Genomic DNA, 5,354 nt, shown 5'->3' on the forward strand with positions numbered 1-5,354 from the left:
GTGCCAATCTTAGATGATTTGAATCCAGGGATTGTCAGGCCACATATTAAACCTCTACATTTTAAGTTGAAACCAGTGATGTTTCAAATGCTACAAATAGTAGAACAGTTTAGTGGATTACCTACTGAAGATCCCCAGATACATTTAAGACTCTTTTTGGAGGTCTGTGATTCATTCAGGAGTAGGGTGTCCATAAAGATGCCCTGAGACTCAAATTATTTCCTTACTCATTGCAAGATCATGCCAGAGCATGGTTATATGCTTTGCCGTCAGGAATGGTGGCATCTTGGAATGAACTTTGTCAAAGGTTTTTGTTACGATACAACCCTCCGAACATGAATGCCAAATTGAGTAACGATATTACATGTTTTCAACAATCTGAAGATGAGACATTGAATGAAGCTTGGGAGTGATTTAAGAAATTGACTAAAAAATGCACGATACATGGTTTCCAACATTGGACACAAATGGAAATGTTTTATAATGGACTAAATGCACGTACATGGGTTGTAGTTGATGCATCTGCCAATGGGAGTTGGCTAGATAAATCATATAATAAGGCATATAAAATTCTAAAAAGGACAACTAACAATGATTATCAATATCCAACTACAAGAGTGGGTACTAACAGAACAGTTGCTAGAGCTATGGAGCTTGATGCGATCACTTCATTAACTGCTCAGGTATCATCCCTAACTAATATGATTAAAACATTCAAGAGACCAGCTATAGTGCAAGAAATAAAAGCAGCAGAATTAACATCTATTTATTGTGGGGAAGATCATGTTTTTGATAAATGCCCATCAAACCCAACTTCAGTATGTTACATGAGAAATTTTAATTGAAACAATAACCCATATTCCAATACATACAATCTAGGATTGAAACATCCTAATTTCAGTTGGAATAATCAAGAAGTGGGAAATTCCAGTAATGTTGTTCGACAGAATGTCACAAGTTGATCATCTGGACACAATCAACCTATGCCATGGCAAAATGTTCAGCAAAGTTCATCATCATCTTTATCTATGGAAGCTATATTGAAGGAATACATGGCCAGAAACGATGTTGTAATACAAAGTCAAGCTGCATCTTTAAAGGTTTTAGAAAACCAACTGAGGGAAATTGCCAGTTTATTAAGCTCAAGACAACAAGAAGTATTGTCTAGTGACACTGAAAATTCAAGATCTCAAGGGAAGGAACATTGCAAGGCCATTCTCAGAGGTGGTACTCAACTACCTGGAGTTGTTAATGATACCGTTGTTGAAGAAAATAGCTCAAATTTCACACATAAGGGGAAGTCAAAACCAGTAATGGAGCAATCTACAATTTAGAAGAGCAAACAAAAAAATGTTTGAAGCAGAACCAACTCGTGTTGCTAATAAGAATGTCATGCCAAAACAACCTTAACAAGTTGAAAGAAGGCCACCACCACATTTTCCTTAGAGATTTCAGAAGTCGAAGCAAGATTTTCAATTCAAAAAATTCTTGAATGTGTTGAAACAACTTCATATCAATATGCCATTGGTGGAAGCATTGGAGAAAATGCCCAATTACGTAAAGTTCATGAAGGACATATTGTCAAAGAAGCGCAGACTAGGGGAATTGAAACTGTTGCTCCTACAAAAGGGTGCACAACAAAGTTGATGAAAACATTATCAAAATCGAAGGACCTACGGAGTTTAACTATTCCTTGTTCAAATGGAAATCATTATCTAGGCAAGGTATTATGTGATTTAGGTGCAAGCATAAATTTAATGCCTATGTTTGTTTTTACAAAATTGAGAATTAGGAAGGCGAGACCTACAACTGTCACGTTGTAGTTAGCTGATCGTTCTTATACACATCTAGAAGATAAAATTGAAGATGTGTTGGTAAGAGTTGATAAATTTATTTTTTCCAGCAGATTTTATTATTCTGGAATGTGAAGTTGATAAAGAGGTACCAATTATTCTTGGAATACCTTTTCTAGCCACTGGTAGAACATTATTTGATGTACAGAAAGGTGAATTAACAATGAGAGTTAATGACCAACAGATAACCTTTAATGTCTTTGATGCCATGAAGTGTGCAGATATAGATGAAGATTTTCACGCCATTGGGATTATTGACACAGCAGTGAAGGAAGAATTGGCAGAATTTTGTTACAAAAATTTTGATAATGAAGCAGACTCAGTTGAGTTGAATAAACAGGAACTGATTGAAGAACTTAGTGAACTGATGGAGGCTAAGCAACTTGAAAATGGAGCAAAGAGGAGTTTTAAATCATTAAATTTATCAGAGTGTTCTTTTAAACCTCTTCGACCTTCTTGGGAGTTTTAAATCATTCTACTTTAGAGTTAAAGCCTTTGTCATTACATTTGAACTACGCCTACTTGGGAGACAATAGCACGTTGCTAGTAGTTATTTCTGCAAAATTAACATTTGATCAAGAGGCTCAATTGTTAGAAGTTATAAAGAGATCAAAGAAAGCATTGGGCTGAACAAGCGCAAAATTCAAAGGAATCAGTCCAGTCATCTGCATGCATAAGATTTTATTGAAGGATTGCCATGGCAATTCTATTGAGCAACATAGAAAATTTAATCCTATTGTGAAGGAAGTCGTTAAAAAGGAGATTATCAAATTACTTGATGCTAGAATAATCTATCCTATTTCTGATAGTTCGTGGGTGAGCCTTATTCAACATGTACCCAAGAAAGAGGGTGTTACTGTGGTTAGTAATAATAACAACGAACTCATTTCAACTCGTACTATCATATGATGTAGAGTGTGCATGGACTACCGAAGGCTCAACAAAGCAACAAGGAAGGACCATTTTCCTTTACCATTCATCCATCAAATGTTAGATAGATTAGCAGGAAAAGCCTTTTATTACTTTTTGGATGGTTATTCAGGCTATAACTAGATTACCATAGCTCCTACTGACCAAGAAAAGACTACGTTCACAACCTTCACTTTTAAAAGAATGCCTTTTGGATTGTGCAATGCCCCTACAACATTTCAACGTTGCATGATGGAAATACTTTAGGACATTGTGGAATAATTTCTGGAAGTTTTTATGGATGACTTCTTGGTGTTTGGAGATACTTTTGAAGGTTGTTTAAAAAACCTAGAGCTAGTTCTTTGTCGGTGTGAAGAGACTAACCTTGTTCTAAATTGAGAAATATGTCATTTCATGGTCTGTGAAGACATTGTTCTAGGACATAAAATTTCACAACAAGGATTGCCGTAAACAAAGCAAAGATTAAGGTTATTGAAAAATTGCCACCACCCACTACATTTAAAGGTATTTGAAGTTTCCTTAGCCATGCAGGATTTATCGACGATTTATTAAGGATTTTTCGAAGATATCCAAACCCCTGTGTGCATTGTTAGAACATAATAGAGCTTTCATGTTTGATGAGCCTTATGTGCAAGCATTTGAGGAATTGAAAAAGCAACTGGTAACAACACCGATTGTCATAGCATCATACTGGGCATTACCTTTTGAACTTATGTGTGATGCGAGTGATTTCACTGTAGGAGTAGTGCTTGGGCAAAGGAAGAATAAAGTGTTTTTTGCCATCTACTATGCAAGTCGGATGCTGATAGCTATATAGTTGAATTACACTACTACTGAGAATGAACTATTAGCTGTGGTATTTGCATTTGACAAATTTCATTCTTATTTAGTTGGCACCAAAGTTATAGTTTATACGGATCATTGTGTGATTAAGTATTTGGTGACCAAGAAAGACGCCAAGCCAAGATTAATTTAGTGGAAATTGCTGCTACAAGAATTTACTCTAGAAATTCGAGATAAGAAAGGCACAGAGAATCAAGTGGCTAATCACTTGTCTTGACTTGAAGTAGGCAATGAAGATGGCAATATTCAAATCATTAAAGAAGATTTTCTAGATGAGCAATTGTTGTTTGCCACGGCATTACCTTGGTATATCGATATCATCAACTTCTTAGTAAGTGGTTTGCTGCCACCTAAGCTCAACAGTCAAAGACGAAGGAAATTTATCCATGATGCCAAGCAATATTATTGGGATGAGCCATTTTTATTCAAACATTGTGCATATCAAATAATTCGAAGCTGTGTTCCGAATGATGAGATTTAAAGTATTTTACACAACTATCATTCAGAACCATATGGAGGACACTTTGGGGGAAAGCAAACTACTACAAAATTTCTCCAATTTAGCTTTTATTGGGCAAGCATGTTTAAAGATGCACATGAATTTTTCCAAGCTTGCGATCATTGTCAATGAATTTGGAACTTATCAAAGAGGTTGAAATGCCATTGCAAAATATTCTAGAAGTTGAATTGTTTGATGTGTACGAAATCGACTTTATGGGTCCATTTCCACCCTCTTGGGGCAATGTATACATACTTGTGGCTATAGATTATGCTTCAAGTAGGTTGAAGCTGTCGCTCTCCCTACGGATGATGCCAAATCAGTACTAAAGTTCCTGTATAAGAAAATTTTCACCGAGTTTGGTACTCCTCGTGCTTTGATTAGTGATGAAGGTTCTCATTTTGACTATAAATTAGTTGCTACTGCCTTGAATAGATATGGGGTTAAATATAAAATTGCACGGCATATCATTCACAGAAAAATGGATAACCTGAGGTCTCGAATAGAAAAATTAAATAGATTTTGGAGAAAGTGGTCAATCCCAGTTGCAAAGATTGGTCATCCAGATTGAATGAAGCTTTGCAGGCATATCAAACTGCATTCAAGACACCATTTAGAATGTTGCCTTTCAAGCTCATTTACGGGAATTTTTTCCATTTGCCTATTGAACTTGAACATAAGGCATTTCGAGCAATTAAGAAATTAAACATGGATTGGATTAATGCTAACAATAACTTACTACTAGATTTAAATGAGATGGAGGAATTCAGAGCTCAAGCTTATGAGAATGCCAAACTGTACAAAGAAAAGACAAAATGATGGCATGATAAGACGATTTTTCCACGGCAATTTGAACCTAGACAACAAGTGTTGTTGTTCAATTCCAGACTGAAATGAGTTCAATTTGGACCTAACATATTCATTAGATATGTAATTTGCCTATTGTTACACTCGAAAAGGTAAAAGGTTTGGTATAACAAAAATTTTGAGTATTTAATTAGAAAAATCCTCTGTTTAAGCGGGCTTTAGTATGATTACGAGAATCTTACGGACTGATTGTAAATAGTTAGAATTTAAGTTTAGTCTTGTTACGTTAGAACTAAAAGTTTTCTTTTAGTGAGAAACATTATGATTAAGGGTATTAATAGTACTGAAAAAATTGGGATTAAGGGAAAACAGTAGTGGAAAGATTATATATAGGAGGATTATTTCATTTTGGTGTTTATTTT

At 35.3% G+C, this 5,354-nt stretch overlaps 1 non-coding gene across 1 annotated transcript; it reads right to left on the reverse strand.

Annotated features, from left to right (window-relative positions):
- Nucleotides 1-344: 344 nt before the first annotated feature.
- On the reverse strand, nucleotides 345-451 carry LOC128032179 (small nucleolar RNA R71). Its single transcript, XR_008188308.1, has one exon. It is a non-coding gene; the product is annotated as a small nucleolar RNA R71 (small nucleolar RNA).
- Between the last annotated feature and the right edge of the window lie 4,903 nt (nucleotides 452-5,354).

The sequence above is a fragment of the Gossypium raimondii genome, chromosome 8 (genome assembly GCF_025698545.1).
Source record: "Gossypium raimondii isolate GPD5lz chromosome 8, ASM2569854v1, whole genome shotgun sequence".
In the NCBI taxonomy this organism is placed as follows: domain Eukaryota; kingdom Viridiplantae; phylum Streptophyta; class Magnoliopsida; order Malvales; family Malvaceae; genus Gossypium; species Gossypium raimondii.